This window comes from Tenrec ecaudatus, chromosome 9 (genome assembly GCF_050624435.1).
Source record: "Tenrec ecaudatus isolate mTenEca1 chromosome 9, mTenEca1.hap1, whole genome shotgun sequence".
Classification (NCBI taxonomy): domain Eukaryota; kingdom Metazoa; phylum Chordata; class Mammalia; order Afrosoricida; family Tenrecidae; genus Tenrec; species Tenrec ecaudatus.
In genome coordinates, this window is record NC_134538.1 from 37316457 (window position 1) to 37326207 (window position 9751).

The window sequence follows — 9751 nt, forward strand, 5'->3', positions numbered from 1 at the left end:
GTGGTTTGGATAATGTTTGCCTTGTAGGCCACTCTTCCAGCTAAGCCCGGGGCTGAAATTACAGTTGTGACTCCTTCCATAGCTATTCCTCGTCCTCTCCTTGGAGGTAAGGTAAGGTAGTTTCTCGGGGATGTAGCATGGGATGAAACAGAGGAATGAGTGGAGGTAGAAAGGACTGGAATCTTGGGATATATGAATAGAACCTGTGGTAGTTATATGAGTGTTTGTCAATTTGAAAGGATTAAGAGTGAAGGGGTGGAGTATAGCCTGTCAATCAGGTCATAGCCAATGAGGCTCTGTGTGGGCATGGCCTTCTCCTGAGGATTCTGGGAGCTCTGCTACTCCTCCTTGTAGGAGGAGACACACACTTTCTCTGTTCACTCCCTGGGAGGCATTGCAGCTGGCAAGACACATGGAACTATGCTAGCACCTTGAGCTGGAGCAGCCACATGGAGCCCCCTGCCAGCGCGGATGCTTCCACCATCACTGGGTCCACAAAGCTATCCACCTACTGGCCTGTGACCTTCCTGCATTCAGCATCATTGCATGGCTTCAGGAATCTAAAGAGGAATTGATGGACTACTATTAGTATTGACATATGGGGTAATATCAGACTTAGGAACTTGATCTTGATTGGGCTGGTCTGTTTTCTCAATATTCAATTGCTCTTGTATATAAAGCTCTTTCCTATATACATATGAGTGTCTCTGGATTTGTTTCTCTAGTCAACCCAGACGAACACAGAACTTGTGGGGGAAGTCCCTCAGCCCAGAGAATACATTCCCTTGACTGAAGATTGGGCTAACCAAGTGAATCCCCACCACTGGAAGCACTGATCCATCCACATGCAAACCATGTGTAGGGAGGGGTGTTTATAATGGCAGAGTTAATCTGCCCTGCCCATTTTTGCAGGTTACTTGGACCCCTGTATATCTCAGGCCCTACCTATATTGGTCCCCAGCTTGCTGCTATCCCCTCCTTGGCCTTGACATCTTTGGAAGTATTGGTGAGGGTCCCACTGGCCTGGTCTGCCCACATAGACTGGATATAAGGGTCTAAAGTCCGGATTTTAAATTTTTGTGTATTGCTCAATGCCCATCAAAGCAGTGATATGCAAACATCTGGGAAGAATAACAATTACATGTAAAGGCCCAGCCAGATGGCAGGTTTTAGTCCCAAATGTTATTTTTCCACAAATGTATGCAAGGGGCCTGGCTATGCTTGGCCCATCCACTTGAGTTACATTTTGATTCCACACTAGAACGTCACCTGGTTGGAGTTCAGGAACTGCTCTGGAGGTGTTGTAAAGGGGATAAAGCACAAGGGGTGACAGTGTAATAATATACATTCATCGTCCTTATGGTGCTATTTATTAAAGAGAAGGGTCCAATGGTGCAGTTCTGTGGAGTTTGGGTTGTGAATGTGGTATATTGCCAAACGAATTCCTCAGGGAACTGTTAATAGTAAAGTGTGGATCGGGGCCCTCAAACTACAGCCCATGGGCCACAGGCGGCCCACCGAGGACATTTATCTGGCCTGCTGGGTGTTTTTTGTCACCGCTGCCTGTCCTGCTTAGCAGCTGACACCTGCAGTGTGCATAGGAATTTGTACATAGTTTTTTTTAAAACTATAGTCCAGCCCTCCAACAGTCTGAGTGACAGTGAACTGGCCCCGTTAAAAAAGTTTGAGGAGCCCTGGGTGGATGATTGCCACGTGGTGTGATCTGTCCCCCCAGTCCTCGAATAGCTGAGGGCATTTAAGAACAGTACCACTTGTGGACTTGTTGTATAGCAAAATTACTTGGGGTCCAAATGGAGGTTCTGTATTCCTACTACTGCTGGGTGCTGAGACACAGATCTGCCCTAGGAATCTTGGGATTACAGAGACTTGCGAGTGGGGATAAAGGTGGAAGAGGCTGAGAGCCTCTCCTTGGGGGATTGATGGCATAGCTTTCAGTCACCAAGATTTTGACCCGAAATCACAGTCCTAGTGAGGGGGAGATAATTATTCTCTCTCACTGCTCCAGTGAAGACCAGTTGCAGCCACCAGTTACAACTCCAAATAAATATTCATTTTAACTTATAAGGAGGCTTGTGATAAGAACCCCTGTCTTACAGGAAGCAAACATCATGAAGAAATTCTGGTCACAGCCAGGATTAGGCAAAGTGGAACTGCAAAAACAATCCCTGCCCAAGGAATGCATTTATTCTACAAAAACACTAGAAGGCTTAGCTTTCTGAGAGTGGCTTCTTTTTTCTTGAACAGGTGTCTCCAGCTGTCTTTTGGGAGTCATAGCAGCCCAGATCAACCTCAGCATGATCTTGTGTTATTCCCATGGTTCTTCACAGTCTTGACCAGAGACAGGAGGACTCAATTCTTGACTCCTCCTAGTTTCACTCCTATAGGACTGTGGTATGTCACAATTGTAGGGAGGGAGATTTATCGAGCAGTCTAATTTGATACCAAAGATGCTGTCCATGATGGACTTACCTGGCTTGCCACTCCCCTTTCTGGGAGGAATCAGAGTTGGCCATGGCATCAAATACCACACAAACTCACTCATCAAGCACTTACTTACAAGTTAAAGTACATTCTAAAGAAGGAACGATAGGTGTTCTCCACAGAATGGAGAAGACTCAGTTATGATACAAAGCAAGGGCTTTTATATCTTGATGTGAAATATATGCTTAGGGGAGAAAGTCAGGGTTTTTCTGGGAATAGGAATGTTCCCCCAGCCTCCTACCCCCGCCCAGTTTGAGTGACATCCCTTGTCCCTTGTGTTACTCTGGGTAGACTAGTGAGAGAAACAAATCCAGGGAGACTCATATGTGTGTAAGAGAGAGTTTTATATTAAAGAGTAATTGTATATTAAGAAAACATTCCAGGCCCGTCCAGATCAAGTCCACAAGTCTGATATTAGTCCATATGTCTGATTCCAGTCTATACATTCCTCTTCAAACTCACACAACACATGCAATGATGCTGAATGCAGCAAGATCGCAGGCTAGTGGGTGGAAAGTCTTGTGGATTCAGTGGTGGTGGAAGCATCTCAGTGTTGGTGTGAGTCTCCATGTGGCTCCTCTAGCTCCAGGGCTGTGGATCCATCAGCATAGCTCCATGTGGCTTGTCATCAGGGATGTCAAGGGGAGAGTGCATCTACCATCTGATAAGCTTTTTGTCTCCATAGTGCCTCCAAATGAGGTCATCAAGCTGTGACCCGATTGACAGGCTAAACTCCACCCCTCCACTCTTAATAGTCTCAAGTTGACACTAGAATATGTAACTGCTATACCCCTCTCCTGTCTTGAATTGGTTGGGCTCTGAACTGCCATGGTGCTAGAGGATATGCGCCTTTTACAATACTAGTGAATCTAAGGGTATCTAAGTCATTTGCCACCCCTACTCCGGAGGCTCCAAGTTGGTACAGCCCCTTACCTCAGAGTCCCTGCTCTTGTGGTTTTAGCCCCCTTTTCTGCTCGGAAAGCAATTATTTGGAAAAGGCACCAAATGCAGGAATTTCCTTGTTCTGTCCTTAACAGTACATACTTATCGTCGAGCAAAACTCAATAGGCGATTCTCCTTTTCAGGCTATTTGTGTGGACATGCTCATTTCGCTGCTATCACCCAACATTAGGTCATTAAAAGAAATTAAAAAACGTTACCAATTTGGGATCGCGCACACCCTTTAATAAAATCCCATTAAGACCGACCCCTTACTTCCATCGTTCTTTATTATTTTCTAAAGAGAAATATCAGGCCATTTGTTCGCGGAGGTGCTCCATATAATTCACTGCAGCACGAGGGGTGACAAGTGAACAGTCAGAACAATCAGATGCTCCCACACAGAGGGCAGACAAATTAGCTGGCATCTCCATACAACCCTAGGCTTGCTAACGACTGCTTTTCCGACGTGTCCGGCTTCTTAAGGTGCTCGGGATTCCGAGGCAAACGGTCGGTCCGGGAAGGGTTCGGAGCCGGGTCGAGTCCTAGTCGGGCCCTGAATCGCTAGGTCTTCCTCCCTGGTTAAGCGCATCGCCCACTGGGAGTCTTCCCCGCACCGCGGCGAGGCCGGACCTTCGGGCGGCCCGGACCCCAGACGCCGGAGCCGGGTTTCCGGGGCCCACTTGCTGCCGCGCACCAACCGGAAGCTCCCTATGGGCGGGAGCTCCCGGTGGGCGGGAGCTCCCGGTGGGCGGGAGCTCCCGGTGGGCGGGAGCTCCCGGTGGGCGGGAGTTCCCGGTGGGCGGGAGTTGCCGGTGGGCGGGAGTTCCCGGTGGGCGGGAGTTCCCGGTGGGCGGGAGTTCCCGTGGGGGAGGTTGGAGCTACTGTGGGCCAGATGCTGGTTTCGAGAGAGGCACGCCCCGCGAAGGTGATTCGGTCCATTCTGGTTTTCACCTCGGAAAGCCGCAGCTGGTCCGCTTCTAACGGTGTTTTGTGAGCGCCGCCTGGCGTCGCCGACCCGGGGGCCCTTTCCCTGGCTCTCGGCCCACAGGGCGCCCGGGGCACCTCTGGCCGGCTCAGTCTCCTCTCACTCCTTAACCTCCTTCCTGCACCGAGGCCGCTACCAGACCCTTTGTTCCACGGCCCAGGCCCGCATTCCCGCATTCCCGCATTCCCGCCCACCTCTTCTGGAGCCCCGGCGTCATTGTGTGGCATACCAGGTATAAGCAACAGTTGGGGGTGTGTCTCACTCGGAACTCCTAATTGCGTTGGTTGTCAACCTGGTTGTACCGTTTGGCTTGGAGGAGGAGACGGATTCTTAACCCTTTGGCTGTGGTTGGGTCGGGAAAAGTTAGTACTTGGCTTCAGTGTTGGCGTTGAAGGCTAAGTGGGAAGATGAGAACTTAAAAAGTACTGCCGCGTTAGGACTCAAATGATCTGTGTATTTGAATGTTCCAAAAGTGCGTCTGAGACAACCACAAATAGTGTTACTCGCCCTTACTCACTTCGTTTTTATTTTTTAGGGATTAGGTTTCAGAGCTGCTGACAGATAACCGAGACGCAGGTTTCAGCCAAGTTCCCGACCAGTTCATCCTCTTACAGAGTTAATAGCCTTTTGTTGGCTAGACAAGAAACAATTTACCTTTTTCATGGGATTTTTATTAGGTAGGTTACATTTTATCCAATAAATTACATCAAGGTAGATGAGTGTTGAGTATAACTATTCACATTCCACTTGTATTCTTTGTGTGAATTTTCTTGTTTTTAAAAAGCTTTTTGTGATTTGGGTGAAAGTTTACAGAGCAAAGTGATTTTTTTTGTTCAACAGCTCATAAACTCTGTGATTCGTGGCATTAATTGCAATCCCCACAATGTAATAACATTGTTCCTACTTTCTGTGTTTACTGCTTTTTCTTCGGTTTTAAAAAAACAAGTTTAGTAAGATGTCACACATCACACTCACCTAACTGCACTGTACAATTAAATGGGTTTTCACTATATTTACAAAGTTGTGCATCACCACTATCAATTTAGATCATTTTCATCAATCCAGAGGAAAGCTATATTCATTAGCAAGTGATCATGCTTCATCTCCCCTCCCCCAGTGTCTGCCAGCCCCTCATTTACTCTCTTTTTAGAATTCCCTATTCTGGGCATTACACTTAAATGGAATCAGATGGGGTGACTTTTGTGACTGTTATCTTCTACTTAATGATTTAATCTCACTGAGGATAATAATTTCAAGGTTCATCCAAGTTGTAGCATAAATCATTTTCATTGCTGAATAACATTCCATTGTATGGATATACTAGTTTGTTTTTCCATTCACCAGTTGCATATAGGGTTGCTATCAGGGTTTTAGTTTTGATTATAAGAGGGGACTTCAAAAAATGAATCAATGGAATTAAAAAATAATGAATAATGGGTTTTTTCCTTTGAGTTTTTTTAACCCCTTTGTATACCTTGGAGTGGACTTGCTTGGCTATATGTTAGCAGTATACTTAGCTATTTGAGGAACTGCCAAGTTGTTTTCCAAAGTGGCTGCAGCATCTTGTATTTCCATCTGCACTGAATAAGGGTGCCAATTTCTCCACTTCCTCTCAAACACCTCCATTGTCTTTTTATTGTAGCCACCCTATGTGTGTGATTTACAAACATCTCCCTAATGACGAAGGAAGGCAACTTGGTGGGGCAATGGCTACACCCTGATGACCAGGAAGGCCAGTGGTTCTGGTCTACCAGCCACTCAAGGGCTTGTGGGCTAGCTTGAGGGTTTCAGGGCTAGTTTGGGGCTTTGAGGATTAGTTTGAGGCCTGAGAGCCAGTTGGAAGCCTTGAAGTCTAGTTGGGTGGGCTTGAGGGCTAGAAGCATGCATCTTGGGAACACCCACTGGCAGCCCCCCAACAGAAGCTTGCTTTTTGGGTTGGTTATAGCAGAAGCATGCCACTGGGTGGGGGTAGGTAGGAGTGGGAGCATGCAAAATCATGCTTCTTGGACACACCCTCTGGAATACCCTTGCCAGAGCATGCCTAGAGGGGAGAGGGGCTAGTGTCAGACTGCAGCCAGAAGCATGCTTCTGGGAAGCTCCCCCTGGTCCCTCCCCAAACATGCTTCTGGGGGCATATAAGAGTGGGATGCTGCCAAGAGCCTGTTTCTGGGGAGCTCCTCCTAGCTGCCTCCTGCCAAAGCATCCTCTGGGATTTTGTAGACTGGGACCCTGTCAGAAGCCTCTTGAAGCATACCTCTGGGGAATAGTGCAAGAGTGGGACCCCACCAGAAGTCTATTTCTGATGGCTCCCACTGTTGGTGTAGGAATGGGACCCGCAAGGAGCATGCTCTGGGGGCCTCCCATTTGCAGCTTTCACTAGAATCATGCCTCTCGGGGGTGAAGGAGTAGGGCACCGTGCGAAGCATGCTTTTGAGGGTGTCTCCCAGGCAACCACCTGCCAAAAGCATGGCTAGGGGACATGGAAGAGAGGGACCCTGCCAGAAGATTGCTAGTGGAGGGCTCCTCTGGGAGGCCCCACAATCCCGAAACAAGCCACTGGGGGCGATATAGGAGTTGGGACCCCACCAGAAGCATTCCTTTGAGGAGGGGGGTATAGGACTGGGACCCTGCCAAAAGAAAGCTTATGTGGAGCTACCCTGGCAGCCTCCACCAGAAGCATGCCTCTGGGGTGGGTGTAAGAGTGAGACCCCGCCAGAAACAGGCTGCTGGGGGCTTCCCCTGCTAGCACCCCTCCAGATACATGCATCTGGGGTGGTGGTGGTATAGGAATGGGATCCCACCAGGAGCATGCTTCTGAGGGGCTCCCCCTGGCAGTCCCCACTCCGGAAGTTTGCATCTGGTGTGGGGGTGTAGGAGTGTACACCAGCAGTATGCTTCTGGGAGACTCCCCCTGGCATCCTGTCGAAAGCCATGCCTCTGTGGGGTGGGTTTGGGTGTGGGTCTAGGAGTGGGACTCTGCCAGAAGCATACTTCGAAGTTGTGTCAGGATAGCCAGCCCCTAACGAATCATCGCAGGTCTGGTAGGCCCAATTGTACAGAGATAATAAGTAAACATTACTGTAGTAAAGTCATTGAGGTCATGAGAGATAGAAGAGAGAGTAAAGTGAAGGAGTCAGACATATTTCATGGTAGTATGCTCACTTCAGCCCCACTTGGTGGTCCACATGGAGATGGAAGAGGAGAGGGCAGGAGAGAGTTATCTGAATTGGGTGTGGCCCCAGGAGAGGGTGCCTCACCGGAGCCATTGAACTCAACTTTGCCAGCCGTGAGTGTTCCAAGCTCCAGCTAAGAAGGTATCCACCGGTCCCTTCCGCAGGCTGAGTCCACGGCTTATCCTGGCCAGTCTGCCCTTGTGCTGAGCCCTTTACTCTGGGCACTCACCTCCCCGTGGCTCAGGGAAGGCCCTGTTAGGGCCATTGCTGGTCCTAGTCTCAGACCTTCCCAAGGAACAGGGCACTCAGCTTGAAGCCCCACCGATGAACTTCTCTCCGCCCTACTTATTGTGGGATAAACAGTGTTGTCTGCTTGCTCTGGATGGCTGATAACCCCCAGGGAGAATAACCCCTGACCTACTACTTTCCTTGGCCTCCAAGTGTAGTCATTTACCATACGTAGCAAGCACCTAAGTTTGGCATATATTTGGGGGAGGCAACTCAGGAGAAATCTTTGTTTCCTGTAGGGTTGCTCCCCACCAGCTCCAGCAAAAAGCATGCCTCCATCCGGAGTGTGGGAGTGGGGCCTACTTTTTTGCAGGGCGTGCCAGGAGGAGCCCACCAGAAGTATGCTTCTGGAGGGGTCTCACACCTACACCCCCCCCCCCCAGAGCATGCTTCTAGTGGAATCCCTCTCCTATACCCAAACCGAGCCTGCTAGGTAGCACGTTTCTGGCAGGTTCCCACTCCCCCCCTAAGAGTTTACTTCTGGTGTGGAGTGCAGGGGGATCCCCAAGAAGTATGCTTCTGGTAAAGTCCCACACCTACACCCACGCCCCTTCCCAAAGCCTGCTTCTGGAGGGGAGGGAGGTTCCAGGGAGTGCTCCTCTGTAGCAGGCTCAGGTCCCATCCTATACAACCCCGGAGGGAGGCTGCTGCTGAGGAGGGGTGCTAGGGTGAGCCCCCTAGAGGAATGGTTCTAGTGGGATCCCACTCCTATACCCCTCCCCCACCCCACAGCATAATTCTTGTAGGGGGGGTCAGGGGGAGCTCCAGAAGCATGCTTCTGGCAGGGCCCCACTCTTTCAGCCCCCCCACATAATGCTTCTGGTGGAGTGCAAGGGGGAGAATACTTTAAGAGAGAGATTCAAGGAGCCCCCCAAGCATGCAAGGGGGTTTCTCCAGAAGCATGCTTCTCTTGGGGTCCCACTGCTACAACCCTCTCTGTAGGATGCTTCTGCAGGCAGATTCAGAGGGAGCCCCACAAAAGCATCCTGATGGGGTCCTACTCCTACACCCCCTCCCCAGAACATGCTTCTGGTGAGGGGTCCTAGGGGGGCTCCTCAGTAGCAGGCTTTTAGCAGGGTCCCACCCCAACATCCCTTCTCCAGATCCTGCTTCTGGCGGTGGGTGCTGGGGGGAGCCCCCCAGATACATGCTTCTGGCAGGATTCCACTCCTACAATCCCCCTAGAGGATGTTTCTGGTGTGTGTGGGGCAACGAGAGCCCTCAGAAGCATTCTCCTGGTGCGGTTCCATTTATACCTTCTTCAGAGCCTGCTTCTGACTGGGACCGACTCTTATACCTGCCCCAACTATGTTTCTGGGGAAGGTGCCAGGGGAAGCTCCACAAAAGCAGGCTTCTGATGGGTTCCCATTCCCACATGGCCCACCAGAGACATATCTCTCATGAGGGGCTGCCAGGGAGAGCCCCCCAGAAGCATGCTTTGGTGGTGTACCCCTGCCACCACCCCCCAGAGCCTGCTTCTGGTAGGGGTTGGGGGCAGGAGGAGCCCCTCTCAGAAGCACGCTTCTGCCTGGGTGCCACTCCTACATACCCCCAGAGCCTGCTTGGTGGGGTGGGGGTGGGATGGGAGGGGGAGAAGGGGGGTATCCCTTCAGAAACATGCTTCTGTCAGGATACCACTCCTACACCTCCCTACAGACTGCTTTTGATGGGGGTGCCAGGGGGAGCTCCCCAGAGCTTGTTTCTGGTGGGGTTCCACTCCTACCCCACCCTGCTGAGCATGCTTTTTTCAGGAGGTGCTAGAGGGAGACCCCAGAATCATACTTCTGGTGGTGTCCAACTTCTACAGCCGCCCCCAAGCATGCTCCCAGTGGGGGGGGGTGCCAGGGGTCCCCCAAGAAGC